Genomic DNA, 25,738 nt, shown 5'->3' on the forward strand with positions numbered 1-25,738 from the left:
AAAAATTCACCGTATAGTTTTCGAGAAAAAAAAATCTGAACTTTAATTGCGTTTTCCCAAAAGTAGCCGAATGTTACATACGAGATACGACATTATTTTATTGAGGCGACGTTTTGTAAATTTCCCACTTTTTAGGTCATTGTAGTTTAGGCTTTATTTTCTGAACGTATACACATTTTGTCATCTCTAATTGGAATTCCGTACTCTTCCAAAAAAGAAAAACAAAACACAACAAATCTATTACAATATCTGCACCTTTAGCCCAGTTTTTTCATCGAAAAAAACAAAATGGCTACCTAATATGAAAAAAATTTTTCACACATCCAAAAGTATAGAAGTAAAGTAGCTCAAAAGTATTCCATTTGTAAATCGTGTGAATGAAATTTTGTTGAAGAAAAAAAGTCGCCGCCGCTACGTTACGCTCTTTCAAGTGAAAAAATTTACTAAAAAAAATTCTTTCTATTTGAAAACTTCAGCAACCGTATGAAAATATAAATTTAATAATAAACATCATTTTCTAATACATATACGGTGCTGAATTTTCCATCGAGAATAATCGGTAAACGATTTTTGTGTGTTCCACAAAAAAAAAGAAATGCAAAAAAGTATCAATTGTTCTTCTACTTGTTCAATATCGTCGCCATCGCTCTCCTCATCGTTGTCGTTGTCGTTTTCTTCGTTGTCGTAGTTTGTTCGTTTTTCTCGTCGTCGTTTTTTTTTTCTATAAAAAATATATATTTCATATTTATTCTCTCTCCTTTCCTGGAGAAGACGATTCTTTATTATTTCTTTCGTTGTTTTTCAATAAAAAATTATTAACCAAATTATTCTCTATAGTTTCCCATGATTTAAAAAAAAAAAAAGAAAAATACAAAGTTAAAAAAAAAAAATGTCCAATTAATATCGAGTATTCGAGTGTAATCGGATTAAAGAGAACGAAAGGAACCCCAACAACGTTGTGCAAGCATATAAGTGGTGTGAAAATTTTTTTCTTCTTTTCTTCTCAAAATCGTTCGAGAGACGGTTTTTTTTTACGGGCTGGGTTTTTTTTTGGGCCTTTTTATTTTTCTTGATTCAAAAAGGAAATTTTTGTGTGTAAACTTTTGTTAAACCAATTAAAAACGAACGAAATTAGTACAAAAATTTAGCAACTTTTTTTTTTCTTGCCTTTTTTGATAGATCAGAAAATTTCAATTTTCTTTTCTTTTTTTTATTCCCTTTTTTTTTGCGGTGATTTTGTAGTTGGAGTTGAAGAAGAAGGAAATTTCGTCGACATACAATACATATATATTTTCCGTTCCCACACATCCTCGCCCCTCGGGTAAGTTTTTTTTTTTATATAGAGAAATAGTGTGTATGTAGAATATGTTGTGTGGAGAATGAGTGGTGTTTTTTTTTCTTTTTTTTATTTTCAATTCGAGTGTTGTTGTTGTTGGGGGTTAGAATGATGATGATTATTTTTCATAATAATTTACTAATGAGGACTCTAAATAAATGACAAAAATAACGCAAAAAATATCCCGAAGAGGTCTTGACAAATAAAAAAAAGACACTTCTTGGAGCTTGTGTGTGTGGGGGAGGGTAATAGAAAGAAGAGGTAATAGAAGAGTACAGAGAGCAAGTCAGTTTAGTTAGTAGAGAAAAGAAGATTTTCTTGTACTCCCTTACCCCGTTTGTATGACCGATTTAAAGATCGAATTGAATTTGAATTGAAATTTCGATCCAGGTATATGACTATACCAGATCGAGGAATCGAATTGAAATAGAATCGAAAACACAATTTTTCTTTTAAATATATTTACAGTAAAATAGAAAAATCTAACCAAAAACAACGTGCAAGTAAAACTAGATATCATAATACATACATACAGTGAATTTGCAAATAAGAAGACAATCACACACGATTTCCACCATAAATTATATCTCGAGCATTCAATTCGTTAGGTATATATGCATATTTTCGATTCGATTCAGCTCCCCGAGTAGGATCGGATCGACAAATCCGGATTCAATTCGATCCAGGTATATATAGACCTAAATCCTGATTCAATTCGGATTCAAATCGCCATACAAACGGGGTACCTGTAGAAGTCCCTTTTAAGATTGTGTTGTGTGTTGGTGTGACGACACACACACATGACTGTGTGTGGTAAAAGTAGTGGAGCACTGTTGTGGTCTCTTTTATACCCCGCATTTAGTCACTCGACTATACACAACACGATCGACTATAGTCTCACAGTCTGTTTTTCTTTCATTCTTACAACCGGAGACGCATGGGCCTTTGGTGTGTGCGGAGTGCTGGCTACTTCTCCATTTCCATCCAAATTGGATCTATCTCCATCTCGGCGGTGTGTCTCGTTCTCGTCTCGGTCTTATTACTCTTGGTTCTCTGTTGGTCGTTGTTGCAAATTGAAATCAGTGCTGTCGTTTTTATAAATTGACAGAGGAGTGTTTCTTTGTATTATAGTTTTATTTGGGTTTGTTATTTTTTTTTTTATTTACAAAAAATGAGAATTTGGAACTAAATTTGAATGAATTGATGTCTGACATAAAAGATTCAAACTAGCTACCACAAAAAAGACATTAAAGTGCCATTCATATGGAGATGCGACCTGCGTCTGCGAATTGGTAATGGTCGCTGAATTTGACATGGTCGCAGAGAGCTGCGAACTGTAATACAAAAATTGAAGTTGAAATCAAAAGTAGAGTTATGGAATTATTTGTTCGTAGCTTCGTGTAATGCGTTTTGCATTTGTGGACTGCCAATTTAAACTTGACAGTTCGCAGATAGGAGTTGTTGGTCGCATAAAAAATGTTATAATGCGTTTCTTTTGTAGTTTTAACTAGTTTTAATCAATATTCTATATTTAAATATGTAAAAATGATCACTTATTCCTATTTTAATTGTTTAATAAAGTGAATAAGTTGATATTTGCTTTAGAAAAAGCCTTAAAAGAATTATTCGCAGACACAGTTCGCAGCTCATATGAATTGCACTTAAGAGCCAACTTTTCAAAGTGGTTTTTCAGTAGAGGATGAATACAAAACTGTAAAACAAGCTGCATTTAAAAAATAAAGCTCACTTCCATTCAGCTCAACGGGATTCTCTGATCTGTCATAGGTACTAGGTAGCTTTTGTGATAAGAAATACAGAAATAATCAAAATTATGTATAAGACTTACACTTGTGTTACACTAACACTTGTAGTTATCCGCCGTTTTCTAGTAAGCTGTGAAAAACGTTAGGCCTACAAGTATCACAATTTTAGAAGACTCCTCAATCCAGAGATTAGTTTATCCCTGAATTTTCTGACCTATTAATCCTAGATGAGTTGTTAGATGCTTCTAGGTTCAGGAAGTCAAAGAGGTCATAGCGAACTCCAAATTTAATTGAATAAAGCCCCTGGAGATGACCGTATTTCTTTTGAATTTTTCAAAAAAGCTGCGGATGATTTCATTTCATCGCTAACCATTGCATTCAACGAAACCTTCAAACGTGCAGCAGCTCTGAACATTTTCAGAAAGTCAATAATATTTCCTCTCCACAGAAAAGGAAACCATGAAGATGCATCAATCTACAGGGGAATTTGTTTCCTTAATACCAGTGCTAAGCTATTTGCCGGGTTGATACACAGCAGTGGCCCGTTCTTTTATTAAAATAAAGTTAACTTTGGTTGTTGTGTCAAAAAATCGTTGTTGTTGTTTTTGTTACATTTTGTTAAAAAATTTCAACTTTTTAGAAACGAATAATGTTAGGTATATACACTTTGTTGATCCGTCAAAACAAAATTGTTTCAGATCAATTTTAATGAATAAATAAACAAGAAAGAATTAATTTTGCACTGAAATAATCCTTTCAAATTGAATTCTAAGGGCCAGTTGTACAAATATTTAATCCGTTCAGCAACTTTTATCTTCTGAAATCGGTGGTAAGGTTCTGGTTTAGCACTGGTGCAAGGTCCACATATGCAAAAATAGCCACATCTAAGCTTGAACCGAAGTTGACCCTCAGCTAATCTGCCGAAATCGGTGGGTTGAATTCTTGACCCGAGGCTGAACCACGTTTGTACAACTGGCCCTAAGCAAATCAAAACAAAAATATGCATTAAATAATTATTTCAAATATGAAAACAAACAAAAAATTCTCTTCTCACATCTTCCCCTCTCTTTTCCATTTAGTTGTGTTTGACAGATTAACATTAAAACTCAAATCCAGAAGCTGAGTCGGAAAAAAGTTACAAAATGTTACGATTTGACACTTTAACATTGCATTTAGGAACGATGTTGTGACGTCACAATGTTCCATTTTATAACTTTTTTCTCATTTAGGAACGATGAAAGTTAACTAATAAAAAAACGCAGTTCTGATATAATTGGCCCTTAGACAACGAGGAGTTCCAGAAAACTATTTGCGGATAATTATGGACATGTACCTGTGATGGAGCACCGAAGAATTCGAAATCACAGTAGGTGTACACTTTACACCAGGGAAGCGTCTTAAGTTCCCTGTTTGCTTGATTATCTGCTTGAAGGCGAAGTGACAGACCCAAAAGTGCATCAGCTACTCTTTGCTGACGATGGAGCTATCATAAGTGAAGATCCGATATCCCTGCAACGATCGCTTGACGTATGTCAAGGATGTCCTAGGAGGAAGTGGATACCGCATATGCGCGAAAAAGACGGAATATTTGTGCTGCCCATTTTCTGATCCAGACATGCATTAATATTATTAATAGGTGTGTTTTTTTGTTTATCTATATAGATTTTGTGCAAAAAAACGACATCGGGATTTTTGAAATATACTTTGGCAGCTGTCTGTCAAAAATGTTGCTTTTGTTTTTTTTTTTATTTTAACTCCAAAGTGGGAAGGCCATTACATCCATGTTGGATGCAAACAAAAATTTTCATATGGCCATGGCATCCATGTTGGATTCAAAAAAATTGTTTTTTTCACAAAAAACCAAAAATTATCTGTATATTCTTAGCTACATTTTAAGACCATGACCATTAACATTAGTTGCGTCGTTCTTGTGTTATAAGCGTTTGAAGGTAGCCATCATAGAGGAAGGAATACCTAGAGACGCGACTTCGGTTGGTTTTTCTCTTCCACCCTACAAGCTGCAATGAGAGGAAAAACTCCACAGTGCTTATATGTGGTAGTTTTCCCGTGCATTTTAAATGGCACCAACACATTCAACTGTGGAGTTGAGCTCAAAACAATTAAAAACAATTTAAGTGCTCAGTAGGAAATAAATTCATAAAAAAATAATATAATAAATTCAAAACAAGAACCTTTTTTTTTTATTTCTGTACATATTTATTGAAAGGTGGGTGTCTGGAGTGAGCTATTTGAGCTATTCAAGTTCATGTACAAACCAAAATCATGTTTAAATTCAAAATTTGTGAGGACATCTACTGGTGAAAGGAAGGTTTAAACGAATTGTACTTTTCACACGTATTCACAGATAGGAAAACAAGAGAAAAATAAGAGAGATTATCTGAAATTAAATTTGCGGGTGTTTAAGGTAAGGGGGGTACGAGTCGGCTCTCTAGGTATTCCTTCCTCTATGGTAGCCATATTGAATTTTTTTTCGATTTTTTAAAAATCAAATGTGAAAACTTTTTTATTTTTATTTCTAATTTTTCGAAAAAACTTTGGTAATTTTTTATACATATCTGTTCAACAATCTTATAAGGATCCATTTAAGACTTTTATCTGAAAAGTGCATTGCGTATATCTCGAGATATTAACATTTCAATGCAACCATGTCAAACAAATTTTTAATTATTTTTTTCTATGAGAGTTTTTTTCAAACCTCTTTTTCTCCGCTTTTCTTTTTTGTTAATATTTTCAGATATTTTTGTATGAACACAACAAATAAAGTACCTTGGCACTACTGTTTTTATCGAGAGAAAGTAAAATCTGGATAATTATCTGGATTTTTCAAAAATCTATACAGATAAAGTTTTTGTTGTTTTTAACACTTAAATTGTTTTGATTTCAAAAATCTCGATGTCGTTTTTTTGCACAAAATCTATATAGATATACAAAAAAACACACCTATTATTAAAAAAAAAGCAAAAAAGTTACTTACTCTTAGAAATTTCGTAAGCTATTGCTTTAAGTTAACCCGAGTCAACTCGAGTTAAAAAATTCAACTCGAGTTGTAAAACGTCAAAAACCTAAATAGGACTCGACTACAGCTAACTCGACTGAACATGAACACTGAACCGTTTGCGAGTTGCATGTTCTCGTGTATGAACTCGTGTCATGTGTAAGTAACTTTACTTAAGCCTGGTACGCAGATCGAGGTAAATTTTAGCCGAGATAAAATTCCCAAACAAGTTATCGATAATTTGTATGGGATGCATTTTAGATCGTCTAAAATTTTTCGATAATTTGTATGGGAGCTAAAAATTAGCGCGATCTGCGTACACGAGTTAATGCAATTCGAAAACGTAAATAAAGAATTTCGTATGTACAGTAAAACCCGGATAAGTACCTCACCTTAAATGACCCGTTTTGATAGGCACTAAAGCGGGTAAGGTACTTACAAGAACCCGCTTAAATGCCCATAGGAACTTATCTCTATATTTTTGTATTATAAAAAAAACATGTTTGATTACTAAAAACATAGGGTGTTTTCATAAACGTCGGAAATCTGCGTCTGTCCAATCGTCTTTCTGCTTTGCTGCATTAATGAACACACCAATTCTGCAGAATGTTTGCAGGCCTGCGTTGGTACAATTTTCAGCAGTCACTGAGTGTTCATAAACGTCAGAAAAAAAAATTTTTTTAAATTACCACAGAATGAGTTTTGTTTAAGCGAAAAAAATTTCTTTTTCAGTTCCCGAAAATATTGTTTTTAATAACACGAAAAATTTGTAAACCGTGTTACATTAGGGTGGCTAAAAAAAATATTTTCTTCTAAAAAAAAATAATAAAAACACCGAGTAGTTAACATTTAAAACAAATTATCTATGGAAAAAATATTTTTAATTAGGGTGTTCAAGAAAGTTTTTTTATGCGTTTGAAAAAAAAAAATGATTTTTAGTGCACAGAAAGTTTGTTAAGTGCGTTTTTGCTATAGAAATATTAAATTCATGCCGAATTAATTAAATTGAATTTGGTTGAATTCCAAGCGTAAATGTTAAATATACCATTTTTCTGAGCCCCCTTATTTTCTGAGCTACCCCAATTTTACATTATATTTCATAAACCATGTTTTACAAACTTTCTCTGCAGTGAAAAATATTTTTTTTTGTAATTAATTAAAAAAAAAAAAATTTGAACCACCCTAATGGAAATTTTTTTTTCTTCGATAATTTGGTCAAAACAATATCCACATTGATTTTTTTGGAATTCTTCAAGCAACTGTGGAAGATAACATTTTTTAGAGCCACCCTAATACGAAAAAAATTAATATAAACTCATTATCTCAAAAAACACGATTTAGAAATTTTCTGTGTCATTAAAATTTAAATTTTTCGAAAAATGCAAAAAGAAACATTTTTTTGCACCACCCTAATTAATATGTTTGCTTTTCATTTTTTTTCAACAATATTTACATTTATTAACAAAAAAATATCGAATCAAGAGTCAAATAAATTTCTTCTTGAGTTCTGCAGCAATAAAATTTTGGCTGCGCAATCTGCCCGATGTTGACGACATACTGACGTTTATGAACAGCAGAACTGCAGTTGGACTAAGTTAGTCCGATCGCAGATCTGACTTTATGAACACGACTAACGCAGGCCTAAGTTAGGCAGACGTTTATGAAAACACCCATAATCTTCACAAAACAAAATTACTTTGAAAGTTTAAAATAGCTAACTAGTTAATTTCTAACTTTAGTAGAATTTTAGAATTTTAAAGCGGTTTAGGAAACGAAGTTTTTCGTACTGTTCAAACTTGTTTCAAATGTGTACTTAAAAGAATTTTTTGCAATTAAATTCAATTATAAGTATTTGAGATGCCAGGCAATTAAGCGGGAAAGGCAGCTAAACGAAAAGGTACTTAAAAGATGAATTTTATATGAAAAAATCCTTAAAATTTTGGTTCTAAAAAAACAAAGGTACTTATGCGGGTTAGGCACTTAAGCGAGAGGCACTTATTCGGGTTTTACTGTATAGGTATTAGAGTTTTAAAAAAGAATTTTTCACGTCTATTCGCAATTATGGTTATAGTTTCTTCAATTTTCTGAGAAATGACAAAAAGTGTTTTTATCCCTATTTGAAGTCACTCCTTAATTATTGTTCTTTTTTTTAATTATATTTTTTATCGAGTACTTTAACTCGAGTTATTTAACTCAAGTTACAAAAAAATATGGAATATCTTCTTTGCTCGCAGTTTTTAACAAAACAAAACAGAACAAGTAGTTAAATCAAATTAAAGCATAATATTCAACAAGAACTATTAAAACAAAAGTATCCTGAAAAACTACTCACACCTACTCTTCTTAAAATATTGGTTCATAGTCAAAATCTCAACGAATATCTATTATTAACACTTGGAAGGCCCAGGAGTGCAAAAGATTTTGAGAAATGCAGATTTGATATCTGCACATGTACATGAAAATTTTTAAGGATAGGTCAGAATGAAGACTTATTTAATATGCTTACAACCTCATCGGATCCACTTATTTATCCTTAATCTTAAACTTTTTCCTTTAAACTGAGGTCTAAAACAATTCTTAATCATTTTAATTAGAACTGCTTATTCCACAAGTATTTCTTCTTAACGCTAGATGCTACATGAAAATTCACTAGGGAAGTTCTTAAAGTATTAGAGCCAAAACAGCTCCATCGAATGGAAAGGAATTCTGCACGATACATTAAAGAAACTCATAAGATCAATGTAAAATCAATTAGAAGCTGTAATCCAATGAATTGCTTTGAATTGTAAACAACTGCAATGACGAAAACTTATCGACGACGCACATAGGAGTATTGTCATCAAAAACCTGGCCATAATTATTTTTTGTGGTTTTTGGTATTATTTCTGTTTAAAATGAGTATTCCTGCAAGAAAATACAATATAAACCTAGTTTTTGTTATTTTTTAACCAAAAACTAAAAAAAAATTGATTAATGGCCTGTACTCCGCCTATCGACATTATTTTTCTCAAATTTTTTTCCTCATCCCTAATACGCAATTTTCAGTTTCTTTTCTCTCTTCCCCAACCTTAATTAAGATCACCCAAAATAAAATACACTAATAACATCAGTAAATTTAATTTAAAAATAAAAAAACGTTGCATAAAGTGAGGAGTATTTTCTATCAGAAAGTGAAAAACTAATTGACCCTCGATTCTCTAAAGAGCACCTAAGAGCACCCAATTTTTGTTGCATTGTGTTAAAGAATATGTAAACTAACTCATAAGTTTCAATTCATCGCAGAATAACGGGGTATACTAAAACAAAATCATTAAAGTTCAAATAATAACTTACCAAAAATATCACATTTTTAGATACTAGTTCTAAGCCCGAAATAAAATAGAAAAAACCATCTAAAATTTTCAAAACTCTATTAATATCGTTAATATAAATAACTGAAGAAGAATTCTCTATTTAAATTTGTTTAAGATTTCTATCACAACACTTCGATATCGTATATAGAATAACACTTACCAAAAGACTTCGCATTCAAATAAAAATGAGGTAAATGTAACAGTTAACTTTGAACTCATTTTTTAACAAGACACGATCGAAAAACAAAAAAATGAGTGCAGCATATTGACACATGTTTATTTTGCACCCACTTTGCCAAACTTTTTGGCGTGAATTTTGATTTTAAGAAAATCGACTTATGACCAGGTTTTTACTGCAAATACTCCTATGTGCGACGGTGAAGAAGTAATGTCTATCTATTTTGAAGAACTTGACGAAACAAATTTTTTTCCAAGGTTTTAATAAAATTTTTGAACATTCTCAAAAATGCTTTTAGCTTAAAGGGAAATATAATGTAAATCAAAAAGTTTTCTTCCCCTTCCCTGCCATTCCGCTAAATTTTTGAACTTATCTCGTAAGTGTAGACCCTTGTTGCGGAGATGGACTAAGAACTTTCTGTTTTTTTTAAATGAAGTATTAATATTTTGTTATTAAGTTGATTAATTAAATAATTAAAATGTTTTCAAACAATTTACTACCCACAACTCAAAAATACCAAACACATATCGGACCATTAATACTTACCACATACCAATTAATCAATATCACATCAGTAATGGCCATCGGATAAGAGGTGTTTACTTTTAATTGTTGCGCTCGAATATATAGAAATATTACCCGTTATAGTCATCAGAGTAATATATGCACCATTTTGACCGGAACAATTCGTGATGTATTCCTAAGATGCCAGTGATTGTTCGAAAGATCTGAGTTACGATTGAATATAACAGACAACCTTGCTTTTTGAATATTGATTATTACAAAAATAAAAACTTCTAGTATTTAAAATTACTTTGGTCTGCAATCCAACGAACGAATTTTCTGCTTTGTTGACAACAAAGTATGATACATCAAACTCGAAAATGATCGATTATATTATAATTTCAAATATTTAATATTTGTATAAATTCAGTAGCATACTATATTGTTTTGCTTTTGGGGTATTTTGGACAAAATCATCAAAATAATCAATGTTGACTCAACATTGGTTATCTTGGTGTTGAGTGATCGTCGAAATAAATCATTACCTAGAGCACCAATATTTTCAGAAAGTGTTTAATCTAAAGATCAAAATGAAATACTTAGATCCACACAATGATTAAAAAATATAGTCAAATTAAATTAAGAATACCAGTCACATAATGCAAACTCTTATTTACATTTTAGATACTATTTGTTGTCACCGACAACATTTAGCAATTTCTGTTAACTGCTACTTTCTACCATCTAATTGTGTTTTGTTTTAAAATAAATATAGGTACTCTAATGAGACATATAGGTTATATAAGAAAAAATGATAATGATTCTCTATTTTTCGCGTCAAAATGTAAACAAATTGAAGTTAATGTGGGTATTTCGAGATATGTTAATTATAGATTTAATTTGTAAAATGTTTAAAAATATTTATTATAAATTATTCTTTGTGATCGAAATAATCTTTTTTTTTTGTTTGTACATACTAAAATCTTTTTGTTTATAAACTTCTTCTAATATAGAGACTGGGGCAAAATTAATGTCATAATGTGAATTGTTTTTCATTTTTTTATGAATGTAAACGAATGAGGTCTGTTTTTCATAAAAAGTTTATATTTTAAGATGTTTAATTGATGACAATGACAGCACTGAGTAGAACAAATTATATCGAACGCCAGTTGATGCGGAATTTTACTAGTTATAAGGTATTTTAAATTGTTATTATTTAAAAAAAAACTACATTCCAAGAACCAGGTAATAATAATTTGTTTCTCCATGCCATTAACCTCGAGTTCTTTTAAAATTATTATGTTTGATTGGCGGTTGGGGAAATACCTTGCAGTTTAAACTTTTATATTAAAGTCACTACTATTGCAGCAGTAAGGGTACTTTTTGTTTTTGCGATAAACTCGCTGAATTTGCTATTTGTTTGGTCGGAAAATTGAAATTATCAATACTTTTTTTTTGTTGGAAAAAAAAAACAACTTTTTTGAAAATTTCATTTACCAATTTGTTTTATATACAAAACTAAATCAGAAAATGACCTTTCTTTGGACTGGCAGCTTTAAATCGCGGCTTTATATTATTTTCAGGGGGTTAAAAAACGTGAGTCTTCCCTCTAGATCTATAAATTCATTTGTTTCAATGTTTATGTTTTTCTTATTTTACTCTCCTCTTGTTTAAGTTGCGACACTATATTTGTCTTTAATAATTCACTATGACTATTTTTACTATAAAGTCAACGCGTTGACTCTTTGACGTGAAAATGTCGTCATTCTTTTTCAATTGTGTTATATGGTTTGATCGTCCATAAAAAAAAGTGTTGTCAACCAGTTGATGGGACGATGACACTTGCGCTGACACAAAGTTTTAGGCTTTGACTGACATTGGTGACGCCTTGACAGAGTGAAGATAATGTTTTTGGTAAAGTCATAGAGTTAACACGATGACCGATTTTGTTTACTGTGTAATCCTTGCTTTACTCTCGTTTATTTGTTTATTTACAAAAAAAAATCGACGAACAAGATTGGAGTTATTACGGAGACACTCTTGAATAATTGAACTGTGGAAAATTGAGGACGCTGTTATTTTCTGATGAGTCCAAATTTAATTTCAAAATTGATCAGCTGACAACTTAATTGGCTTCACGCCATGTCGATTAGTTAAAAATATGTACGTGAATAAATAATAGGTCAGCTTAGACGCAGTTTTTCCAAACCTTTAATGTGACGTGCCCCACCAAAACCATTCCGAAATACCGGAAAATACTGATATCTTTAAGTCTATTTGGCAATCATTTTAATTGATCTAAGATCAAATTTTACAAATCTCGATTTTTAATGGTGTTTTCGTTTGGTAAAAAAATCAATTTTTTTTTTAACTAAATCTGTCAAAAAACAATTTTCGATCTGTTCAACAGATCAAAAACTGTTTTTTTTGCTATAAGTGCACACGCACTTTCACACACACTACAGTTTTTGACATTTATGTGAACATTTGTTTTTGCAAATTTTTGACATGGTTTCTTTTATTAGGAAAAATTACTCGTTCACAATTACGAAATAAAAGCGCTTTCAACTTGTTGTTTAAGAATTATAATGAAATTGACGGAAAACAGCAGCCTGACCGCAAGTATGCAAACATATGTACGAAAAAATGAAAATCAATTAAATCTAATCTGACTAACATTTTTGTAATAAATTTGGTTCTTCTCATACAAATATAGTACATAGTCAGCTATTACACGTAGCCTCAAGAGGCTTGAGTCTTTTTTCGAACTTTCTTTTGATAATAATCATTCTGCGAGGCGCTACACGATGCCTCTTAAGTCAAGGACTCAAATTTGACATTTCTCTTTTGATTTAAAATTTATTGTTGTTTTATTGCACCAAGAAGCAAAAAGAAATGAGAGGGAATGTTGAAAAAAGAAAAAAGTGGAAAAAGAAACGTCAAAAAAGAGTCTCAGAATTTCGACCCACGACTCTCCGGTCGCATAATTTTTTCTTTCATCTTTTTTCTCTTTTGCACTCATTATGTTTAAAAATAGGCGCGCTTCTTGAGGCTTCATGTAATAGCTGACATAGATCCCAAATAAAGCATGGCATAAAAAGATAAGGTATGATCATTAAAGCCGCCATCTTACAAAATGGTAAATGGGGTAATAACGTTTTGACGTTAAATTTGGCAAAGTCAAAAGCAACAACAATTTAAAAGACAAATTTGTTTACAACAACAATTTCAATGGGCAGCTGTCAAAAAATTTAGTAGCCATTTTTAAGTTTTGACAGTTCTCGATACAGATTTGTTTCTCTTTTTATACCATGCAAATAAAGTACAATATTATACATTATGCGGTTGGGAACCTAACATAGAAAATGCACATACCATATGACCAAAATGGAAAAGTTTTTTTTTCAAAAACGACTAACGATTTTGATTTAAAAAATACGTGAATTGTAGCTCCAACAATTAAAACAAATTTTTTGTTATACCAGAATTTGGAGATTAAAGCCATTTCAATTTAAAAAAAAAAACAACTAATACTTTTTATACATTTCTTATCAAATTATTTATAAAAATAAATTCAAATTAGGTATTCTCTGCTATAAAAAGCTTTAACATTCTTAGCATCTTTTACTATAAGAGCTGTCGCCATTTTTGTATTGTAAAATGTAAACAAAAAATGTCCATTTATTTAAAGTTAAATTAATTAAGGTTTTCTTCGGTTAATGGTCAACGAAATAATCATTACTTATCAAATATGCATTTTTTCTAACGCCGAATTTCTTTAAAAAAAAAACTGAGTTAAAAATCGGTTTTAACCGATTTTGCTGTAATAAACAATTCGCAAAACATGGTTTTGCTGACAAAAAAGAAACCGATTTAAAAAACGGAATGTACATTTCTAACACAGAGTCTCCACTGAGCATACAGCTGCCCAACTTCACAACCGCAATATAATCCACAAACAGAACATTTTTTTTTTGCTGGGCAAATTATGTCGTGTCGTCTCATTTTATCTCAAAACAAACGAAACAGGACAAACGAAAATACGCTTTTTTTTTTGTGAATTTTCTGAAAATTTAAAATAAAAAAAAATGTCTCTCAACAATACACAAATTTCGAAAATTAAACTAATTGAAAGAATCAGAAAACTGCAAATATTTGCAGAATTGGAATTTCTAGAAGCTGATGAACAAAAACGCCGCCACAGATTTTGGGTTAACCCTTTCTTGGAACTAAAGCCTGGTACGCTGCTCGCGCTAAATTTTAGCCGAGATAAAATTCCCATACAAGTTATCGATAATTTGTATGGGATCCATTTTAGCTCAGATAAAATTTTTCGATAATTTGTATGAGAGCAAAAATTTAGCTGCGTACCAGGCTTAAGGGAAAAACAAAATTTGGATTCGCATTTGTTGAAAGACATGCTATGGAAAGGAGGCGCTGATTACAAAAATTTTGTAGAATGTCCATCGACAGCTTTAACACACTCCTACGTGACGAATGACAAACACCAAACATTCTCGAACAAACTCATCACTCGATTTACATCTACATTCAAATAAAAACCTTACACGTACACGAAACGTCAAAATTCATGCCCATGATTTGAACCACACTCATGTCATGTTCAAAAAACAAGATTCTTCGACAAGATGTCTGTGTGGGCATGGATTTTTCTGCCTCCATTGGATTTTTTCAAGACATGTTCATGAACAGGGCATCGTTCATGCCCAGTGGAGACTCTGTGTAAAATACGTTCACTGAACGAAATTAAATGAATGCATTCAAAACGCACTATTTGCTTTCATATACAGGGTGTCCGGTAGAAAATGGATAAGCCGGAAATGGCTGATAGGTGCACTTTTGACTGTTCTGAAACCGAATAGAAAAAGTTTCTATCGCAACCAGTTTCGAAAATATTAGCTTTTTTTCGTTCAGTGTACTATAAATTTCACAACTTTGCAAAGTAGAAAAAAAAATATTTGTCTGCTAATTTGCCAATAACCAGTTAAAAGATAAAATAAGAAGTGGCTCTCAATATTAACTGTAATATAAATTGCATTTAAAAAATATTGGATGTTTTTCTTAGCCCAATAAGATTGGGAATTGAACACAAATTCGAAAACATTGCAACATTTTTGATGAGGTTGCATTGAAACGGGATTTGAAACGGGACTGAAAATCTCAATTTTTCTTTAAAACAAGATCATTAAGAAGTCAAAACTCAAAACAAGCTGTCCCGATGCACAATTGTATGCCCATGCTTAAACTGAGCAAACAAATATTTTTTTTTTCTACTTTGCATTAAAAAATAAAGTTAAATTATTTTTTTATAGCCATTTTTCAATGGTTATAACACTTTTTCAATAGTTATGTGTAAGAAGAATTATTGTAAAATATGACTGATTAAAAAAACTGATGGAATCCATGCATTTGTGGCAGCAATGTGAAAAACTTAAGATTTTACAGTTAAAATAATTTATTAAATTAATAGGCTTTTTTTGCCCTTTGGTACCAATAACTTCCTAGTAACTCTAGATTTGATAAAAACTTTTACCATTCTGCAATCCCCTTTGGACGCGCATATTTTTGAAAAAGTTGGCCACCTACGTCCCTATAGATTTTTTTTATACCACAGGTGTTTGAAAATTTTCATAAAATTTTTTTTTCACATTTTGCATCGAAAAACAAATTTCAAAATGTTTGTAAAGAAAATATGCAACAGTTATAAAAACTTTTTACTTCTTTTGTAGTGAGCCAATAATTGTAGAAAATTATAAAAATAAGAAATTTATAAAATTCATTCATTCGTGGTTGTGGTTAAGGAAAACGAAAGTTGATGAAATTTAAAGTACACTGAACGAAAAAAAGCTAATATTTTCGAAACTGGTTGCGATAGAAACTTTTTCTATTCGGTTTCAGAACAGTCAAAAGTGCACCTATCAGCCATTTCCGGCTTATCCATTTTCTACCGGACACCCTGTATATTTGAGTGCATTCCGGGAAAAAATTCAATCAAATAAATTATTTAATGATTAAGGCTATGTTACACGGGATAACATTTCACACGATCCATCCGAGAGTCAGGTATTGAATTTCCCTTTTCGTATGCGGGAAATAAAAATTCACGTTTGGCCGTATTTAAAATTTCGCCGTAAGGGATCTGTGTGAACAATGTAATACAAAACATAATCCTGCTGCTTTTTATTGGGTAAAATACGATATGTGATGTACGCGAAAAATATCTAAATGTATGAGAGAGAGAGCATAAATCTTGACGTTTATTAGCTCATTTAAAGAGAATGCATTACGTTTTTATTTCTTTGTACATATTCAGAAAATTAAAGTATATTCTGATCAATAGACTTTTGTCCAGATGCTATTAAAAGCTTTCACTTAGATCGAAATTCATACGAAATTAAATTAGTAGAAATAGCAGTACCAACATTTTTGATACTTGCTCAACATTGCACATTGAATGCAGGACATTGACACCTTTTTTCAAAATTGAATTTATATGAAATTATAATAGTTGACTTTCGATTTTTTTTTTTTGTGAGCACTGGAAACAGTAGAATATATTTCTCAGCAAAGGAGTAAAATACTACTTTAGTACCTTTTTTTCTCTCATCGTCGTCGTCATGCTCAGGTTGCAATCGACAACAACAACGAAGACGACGACGACTTCTCTAAGGGGAATTCACATCTCTTTCTCTAGTGCGGTTAACTGAGAGAGCGCACAGCGCCGAACGGTTGGCAATTGCGGCTTTCCTCTCGGTTTAATTTTATTTCTTTTTTTTTTTTCTTTTATTCAACTTTATACGTGAATAATCATCAAATGGAATTCACTCGGCGGCGGCATACATTCGGACATCGACTGTCCTAAAAAAATTAAATTACCTAAAAAATCTAAATCTCGTCGCGATTGAAAATCGACATAAAAAAGCTGTCAGCGTCACATTCCGCACTGAGAACTGAGATAAGCAAAACTTATTTTGGAGATTTTCTAACAAAGAATAAACAAATAAAAGATATAATAGATATATGATTTCATAAATAAATTTATATAAAAATGAATATCGACGGCTAAAAGCGAAGGAGTACACAACCAGAAAACGTGTGTATTGGCAGAATTTTCGTTATTGTTGTTGTTGTTATTGTTCATATATGTGCAATATTTTTTTATTTGTGTGTAGTTTCGGCTCGCTGTTAGTATGCGTGAGTTAGCGGCTGGGGTTTATTTTTTATTTTGCTTCTCTTTGTTCGTCATCTTTTTCAAAATATAACACTCTGTGTTTTTGTATTTTTTTTTTTTTTGTGTGTATAACAATTTACTTTCTCCTGTTTTCTTATAGCTTATTAAAAATTATGCAATCAAAGTAATAATATTAAAAATAAAGACAAAATAGTTAAAAGAAACAAGGATGAGGATTCGATTTTTTATTTGTCTCTTATAATTATTTCATGGAAATTGTTCTACTAATTTGTCATTATATTTTTCTTGCCTTGCGCTTTTGTGCTCTATTCTTTCTGTGCTCTTGGTATAATATTCTGCTGCTCTCCCATGTCCCATTTGAGACGAACAATTTTGACTTTTGAGTTTCTCGGTCGTGTCGAGTGGAGGTGTACTAAAGAATTTGTTATAAATTTTTATAATATTTAGGGGAATTCCAATGCAAGTGTCATTTTGGAGGAAAATCACCACAACTAGTTGTTGTGACTTTGTGTCGCACCCCTTTTAAGATAATATTTGTTTCTCTTTTTCTTTTCCGTCATCTTTTGTGGAAAGTAAAAAGTAAATTCTCTCTAATCTACGCATACCGGACCTGATTTGGTGAGATTTTTTTTTCTTTTTGCATTTTATTTGTTTCAGTTTCAATTTCTGAATACATACCTTTAACTTTACTCACACATTTGCTCACAAAAAAAAAAAAAAAAACAATAAATTTGTTTCCATTTTTATAATGACAACCTGAAAGTTGGGCTCTCTCATAAACAAACACACAAAACCCTATATACCCTACTCTATACAGTCTATAGAAAAAAGAAAAGAAAAAAATCGCTACAAGTAGTGTAGTACATCTATTCTTTCTAATTGAATTGTTCTCTTCTATTTTTTTTTTTTATTTATTTGATAAGATTCGTGTGGTGACGACACTATAGTATGTATTTTGTTGTTAGTGTAAAAAATACATCTGTCACTTTCTGATACCCGATATTTACAACAACAAATTGGGAGAAAAAAAAAACTACAAAATGTATTATAAGGTGTATCTCTCTGTTTTATTACATTTTTTTCTTCCTTTTGATTATGTGTCGGTCTCTCGCGGTACCTTACTCTAATGTCAATAGTGTTTTTGTTGATTTGAAAAAATCTTGAACTTAATTCTTTGCGATAAGATCTCTTTAATAATATGTGCTATCTAGTACAGGATTCATATTATTGTAAACTATCACCTGACAATATCTATATAAAATTGAATATGATGTTCCCACTTAGATTGTATACACACAGCAAATCGCGAGTTGAGTGGTTTTGCTGGTTAGTTGTAAAAGGCGATATAAATGTATTGATTTAGACATTTTTTTCTAGAGAATGGTGGGAGAGATGGGGTTTATAATAATATGAAAATATTATAAATTTCATAACTTGAGGATCCTGCAATACCAAAATAAAAGTATAACTTTATGAAAATTTAAGTGCATTTCTCCAAAATATATTTAGTTTCAGAGATTTCGAATTAAATTTTGTGAGAATAATGAAAATGTTATATATCTACCTATATCTATACTTAGGTATGTGTAATGTGTATATTTTGTTGTACTGTTTTGGTCAAGTTTTTTTTTTTTTTTTTTTTTGAAACACTTGTGTGTACTTGTTAAGATGTAACGATGCAAACCTATCCTTAATTTATGTTTGGTGCAAAATATTTTGTTTAAAATTGCTGAATGCGTTCATTTTTGAAAAAAAATATATATTTTTTTTTGTTTAAGTATGAGATTCATTCACAATAAGCACTTTTATAAATTTAAATTTTTCATTTAGAAATAATTTGAATAGGTATATGTACGATTTACATAATTGAATTCTGTCTACTTTAAAAAACATTTTAAAATAAAACAACAACAAATGTTCAGACAAATGTCAAACAGATGAGTGTGTGTGAAAGTGCGTGTGCTTGCATGTGTGAATCTTGATAAAAATCGAGATTCAGGTTTTTGAATCTCAGATTCATTTTTTTGAATCTCAAGCCGCAAATAGATCATGAAATCTGAGATTTTACCACTTTTTCCCCTCTTCACTCCGTCTTTCAGATGTCAGATTCACAAATCTGATTCTGAATCTCGTCAAAAGAAAACGACATTATTTTTGATATTTTTTACGAGATTCAGATTCATTCACAATAAGCACTTATACATATAAACTTAATACCTATTTTTTTTTTTTCAAAAACAAAGCGGCCGTTGAAACAAAGATATGACTGTCAAAACTATTGAGTATGCGATTTACATAATCGAATTCTCTCTATTTTATTATACCTAGAATCTTATATCTAATGATTCTGGTTGACCTGTTGTAATGAAATCCAAAATGAAAATAATTAATTGTTAAAAACTATCATTTGTATACCGGTGGCTTTCAAGAAGTTGAATTTAATTACTTCATCTAAACGCCGATTGTAAAGGTGTCAAAAAAGTTACAAATAGGGGTTTTGTAAATCAAAAATTCCCACAAACTTTAGTTGATTTTACTTGATATTTATCACCGACATTAATCTCGTTTTGTATTTGCGTTTGAGATTTTTGTGTAAAACTCTCAGATTTTTCCTGGGATATGTCTATCAAAGGAGTGCGTTTTTAAAGATTCGGTCTTTTCTATCAATCGTTCTTTCGTTCATTTAACCGAAACCATTTCTTTTTCACTCATTTTGTTCTGACAAATGAGAGAAGAAACAAGAAATCGCGTGGTATAACCTGAAATACATATTAACATTTCAATGCAACCATATAAAAGAATTTTTCGTTTATATTTTCTATGAGAGCTCTTTTAAAATCTAATTTTCTCCGCTTTTTTTTTTGAAAATATATTTTTCGAAAATTTTAATAGTAAATTTGATTTTTGGTAAGGCACTATGTCTTCGCCAAGTTCAAAACGTCGAAATAGATACATCAAAAATAAAAAGAAGACAAGGTCAGATGTTCGATAGAAATTCCCAATCGAATCCGATTCAATTCAAACTCTGAACCTGCTTATATAAACTTGTATCAGTTGTATGCATGGAATCGAAATGATGATTGAGAATGAATGGAATGAACGAAATCCGAGTTCTGAGAGATTTTTTAGATGATTTTTGATTGTAAACGATTTGAATGAACGAAACGTACTTTTCCACTTCGTACTTTCTTATTTTATGAACGAGATTGATATAAGGATTGATTGATTTGGTTTATAGTGATTGCAATCACTCAGAATTTTTGGTGAACGGGTCAAAAAGACCGAATCAATCACGATTGACACAGGTGTAGTAGATATAGCTATATACTGGTGATCTGATTTCATAGCTCATCGAACAGTGAAAAAAAATCTTTATATCTTTCTAGAGAAAGCAAGATTGTTGCGCTTCATATTGCAAAAGCATTTGATACAGTTTTGAAGCAAGCTATCTTATTCAAATTGCATGCATTTGGTATCCATGATTCTCTTCTTCGTTCGAATGAAAATTACATTTCGAACCGTTCAATACAGATCATATTGGATGGATAAAAGTCTGAAATCCATAACATAAATTCTGGTGTGCTGCAGGGCTCCGTTTTAACTCGACTCTCTTCTTCATTTTTATAAATGATCTGCTTTTGAATAGTACTGATTATAGTACCCTCAGCTTGGAATGTAGAACTTCAATGCATTGTTCAAAGTATTGCCCAGAAACTTCGTAGAACTTAATACAATACTACTTACTGTCTTTTAAACGCCACCTTCTCTTTTTGCCTCTATTCATGTGGCACTTACATCCAAAAAATTGAACAGCTTTCGATTCTATGTGTGTCCGTTACAACCCAGCTTCTGTGGAATGGACACATAAGCGAGTTGCTTAGGTTTTCTCCGAAGATGTAAATAATTTTCACCCCCTACTATTAAAAAGCATACATTTGTCCAATCTGGACAGGTGCCCACTTGAGGTATTTGGATAAAATTCAAAAGTCGAGTCTTCACCCGAAAGCTATTTTATTCTAAACTTTCTTTATGAAATTTTCTAAGGATATATCTGAGTCTGCCTTTAAATGATCCGCCTTCGGACTTCGTCTACCTAGGCTCCACTATAAACACAGACAATAATATCAGCGCTGAAATCAAGCGGAGAACTACTCTTGCCAACCGCTGCTACTTTGGTTTGAGAACGCAATTGACCAGCAGAGCCCTCTCCCGAGCAACTAAGGTGTCCCTATATAAGACCCATATCATCCGAGTCCTGCTATATGGTGCAGAAGCATGGGCTTTAACGAAGGCGGATGAATACATCCTGGATTGTTTGGAGAGAAAAGTTCTTCGTGCGATTTTTGGTCGGGGGTGTATTTATGGTGATTGCAGAAGAAGATACAACAACGAACTTCACGGGTTGTACAAGGACGCTAACCTAGCCAAGAGAGTGAAGGTGCAGCGCCCGAGATGACTAGGTCATGTGGAGCGCATGGACAACAATGCTCCGGCACGAAAAGTTTTCGACTCTAACCCAGAGGAAGACCTAATCTGAGGTGGCGCAACCAAGTGGAAGGGGACCTCAATCAACTTGGCGTGCTTGTTGGTTGAGGCCCAAATCCACAGTTCAAAAATGGCCTTTCCCATGATTTCAAATATAAAATGATAGCTCAAAATCGCTTGTATAAAACTTTTCACTCATTTCCAATGTGCTTATTGCACGTTTGCCGTACTTCTCATGTAATCCTCTTTTTAATTCTTGACCATCTATTAGTTTTACTTACAAGTTCACTTACGAAACGCTCGTTTCAGAAAAAGTAATTTACTCATAAAAAATATATCGTAAATTAAAATCAATTTTTCGTTTGCACACCTTTGCACGGTTTTTGTTTTCATTATTCACAGTGGATATCTATGTCGATAAAATTTTTTTATCTATTTGATAAAAATTTATCACATCAGTTGAACGACACTTTGCTACAAGAGCAAAGTTCACATCAAAACAAATATTGTCGTTCTTATAGCAGAATTTGTTTGTTAACTTATTTATTTAATTCATTTTCGTATTGAAAAACCACATACAAATCTTTTATTTCAGGGAACGTTTTCAAAACTGTTGCCAACATTAACCAAAGTACTCCCTAGGAAATTGCAAATAATCTTTGGTCTAGTAATGGTCTAGTTTAGATGACTTCAGAATCCAGAGGAAAAACGGCACATGTCAAAATATTTGTCAAAAATAAACTAATGATGAGGTCTTGTAGTATTTACTGAGCACTATCTTCCTCACTTTAAGGAAACAAATTTAAGCCTTGCTTAGAAAATAAATAAGTGAGGTGCCTATAGTACTAAGTTCTATGAAGAACAAAATTTTAAAATGCGTTCCGAGAATGAATTGGAATGGACCTGTGCTGTTTTTCCTTTGGACCCTTCAAAAGTTTTCATATAAACAAAAGAGATGTTTCCACTAAAAAAAATAGTGTTAAACTTGACTCGAAGCAAATGGTAAAGCACAAACCTTTAAAAGGTTTCTATCGGTGGACCTTTAGCTTATTTGTGCCCATTATTATGACAGTGGACTAAGTCACTTTTTGCATTGTTTAAAGAAAAACTTACATAATAATTTTCTTATAACGATTTAATTATATTTCTTTTATGAAATCACTATAGGAGCAATAAAGAAGTTTATTTACTGCAATTTCGCTTTCAAATAAACTTTACCTCTTAAATTATAAAAGGCTAGATTTGAGGCCATTTTTAGGAGTGACTTAGTCCACTTTCATAATTCAGGGCACATTTAAAGTCACCATCATTCTAAAATTGTTTAGATCAATTCCAAACCACTTAGAACTGTAACTTTTTCTTATAATTTCATGTTTTATACTACAGATTTTCTATTGGCTGACAGGGTTCCTAACCACTTATGCTGGGGAACGGGGTTGTATCCTTACTGCCTGGAGGTTTCTTTACGTTTTAACTACCTCTCCTTTATTTATAATACACAGCTCAATTTTATCGTGATTTCTGTGCTTAGAAAATGGCCAGCAATTCTAAATTTTACGACGATCCGTTCAGCATTCTTCTTCTTGCACGTGGCTTCCGAGTACTATCTCAGGTTGATGCAAACAACGACTTTTACTTTTTCAACACCTCTTTTTTGAAGATTCTTTCGAGTCCGGAAAATTAAATAAATCAGTTAATACCTATTCGAAATATTAAATTTAAAGGTGCTCCGTAAAAAATGTAGGAGAAAATAAATTTTATTCAATTTTTATTTTCTATGCATTTTTCATTGTTTTTAGTTTTTCTGCTAAACAAATCCAAAAAAAAAATAAAGATAAAATAAAAATTGCTCCAGGCGTTTTTGAGTTAAGTTAGGTTAGGTATAAATGGCTGTCAGGAAAACGACTGACACACTTGGACCACTTATTGGTCCGTTGTGATACCATGATTTTGCAAGGAAATTCCTCACCAATTAAACCAGTTGGAGCTTTTGATGAAGCGGTGAAGGTTGAAGATGTCAGTATTAATTAGGTAGTTCACTCGTATCTTCTAAGAAATATTTTTCCAAGTGTTTTTTACGTCTACTAGAAAGGGCAGGACATGAGCAAATAAGATGTTGGATTGTTTCTTCTTCTTCCTCATCAAGGCAACTTGTACAAAAGTCGTTAGAGACTACATCAAGCCTTATGGCGTGTCTACCTATTAGGCAGTGTCCTGTTAGGACACCTATTACAGAGCTGATATGCAATATGCTCAGAGACAATACATTTTTTGAACGTTTTGGATTTAGCCTAGGCTTGGTCGTTTGGCATGTTATACCTAATGTTTGACCATCTTGTGTTTGTTGCCTCTATAGCTTCTTGCTTCAGCATGAGTTTGCACGTTGCGATTGGTATACCAAAACTTGCCTTGTTGTATAAAATTGGTATTAGAGTTCCATTTCTGGCGAGTTCATCTGCTTCGCAGTTTCCCAAAGTGACCCGGCACCCAAATGGTGTTACTAACACAACTTTGTTTTATATAATAATATTACGTATTTCTTACGTATAATTAATATTACATACTAATTACAAACAAAATATATCTATCTTATTAATTTTTTTTAATTTTCTATTTTCAGAATTCCTCGAGGTTCAACATGATGGCCGTAATTAGTTTTCAATCATTTTAAAAACCATCTCTGAAAGTGGATCAAAAAAAAAACTTAATGTCAACAAAGAACTGCATCATATGCTTCATCGCTGCTCTACATCAATTCAAAAATAAATAATTAATCATTATTTTTTTGAACAAAAGTCAGTCTCACGCTACTAACCAAAAAAAAAAAAATTAAAAAACGAACCTGCGATCAATAAAATAAATGTGCCATCAACACTATCATCCCGAAGCAAAGAAAAAAATCATAGAACAAAACAAGTCAAATATCAAATAATGTAAAAGAAAGAAGAGTAAATTAATAAATAAAAAAAAAACTGTATGATAAGTAAGGATAGCTGTTAAAGTATATAAATTATAAAAAAAAATCCCTCCAGTAGCATTTCGTTACAATTGGTAAGATGAATTTGAATTTTTGTGAATTGAAATACATTATAATACAGTTTTTTTTTTATTGAAATTACAGCATTCTGCTCTACACTAAGCTTAAAGTTGGAAAAATATCCCTCTAAGCAAAAAAGTTTCATCTCAACTATGAATTAAAAAAAAGTCCGCTTAGAGTTTCTCTGTTCATAGCGGCTGTGTGGTTACACAATAAGAAAGTTACTACTTATTCGGAGCTGTTCAAATTTCTGGCATATTACTGAGACGAATATAGGAACGTTGAAAAACAAGGCGATTAAATTTCCAACACCTAACTGACAATTTTAAGGCAAAAGGTTTGTTTATTTTTAAAATTTTTGAATTTTTTCTTATTCTGCTATTTGATCTAAATATTAAAATACGTTTAAGTCGCGATCAAAATTTAATCAAATATCTTCTCTTTTGCGAATTTCAAAAACAGTGATATCTAGAAAGCAAAAATCTCGAAATCTAGAATAAAAAAAAAAAAAACTCGAAAACAAAAATCTAGAAAGTATAATCTAGAAACACAAAGATCTAGAATTAATATATTAATTCTATTTTATGAATACTTATTACCAAAGCCAAGTTGGCTAGTAAACTTTCTATTCAACCCAGATCGCTCAATACTTTTATAATAGGCAGGTTCAGATTCAGAAACGTTAGGGACTAAATATTAAGGTAAATTTTGCGTCTCTGATTGGTTAGCTGTAAAAAACCTCCCAATTTAGACAATTTGACTTTTGAAAATTGACTGGAATGTTACGCAAGAAAATTCTCGCTAGCTTGATTTACTCGTCTACCTAACTTTACGTTCAGAAAATGACGTTGAC

At 31.6% G+C, this 25,738-nt stretch overlaps 1 protein-coding gene across 6 annotated transcripts in view; it reads left to right on the forward strand.

Annotated features, from left to right (window-relative positions):
- Nucleotides 1-350: 350 nt before the first annotated feature.
- The window catches only part of LOC129913149 (serine/threonine-protein phosphatase 2A 56 kDa regulatory subunit epsilon isoform), a 36,239-nt gene continuing 10,851 nt past the window's right edge, over nt 351-25,738 (forward strand). Inside the window, exons 1-4 of one of the 6 annotated variants that reach the window (XM_055991683.1) lie at nt 351-481; nt 1,243-1,321; nt 24,469-24,899; nt 24,970-25,222. The gene's annotated coding sequence lies outside the window, so the exon portion shown is untranslated. Of the gene's footprint in view, nt 560-735; nt 976-1,242; nt 1,322-16,989; nt 17,265-17,777; nt 17,982-24,468; nt 24,900-24,969; nt 25,223-25,738 lie in introns of those variants that run through there. The other 5 variants (XM_055991681.1, XM_055991684.1, XM_055991682.1 and 2 more) reach the window with 5 other exon arrangements.

This window comes from Episyrphus balteatus, chromosome 3, assembly GCF_945859705.1.
Source record: "Episyrphus balteatus chromosome 3, idEpiBalt1.1, whole genome shotgun sequence".
NCBI classification, from domain to species: Eukaryota; Metazoa; Arthropoda; class Insecta; order Diptera; family Syrphidae; genus Episyrphus; species Episyrphus balteatus.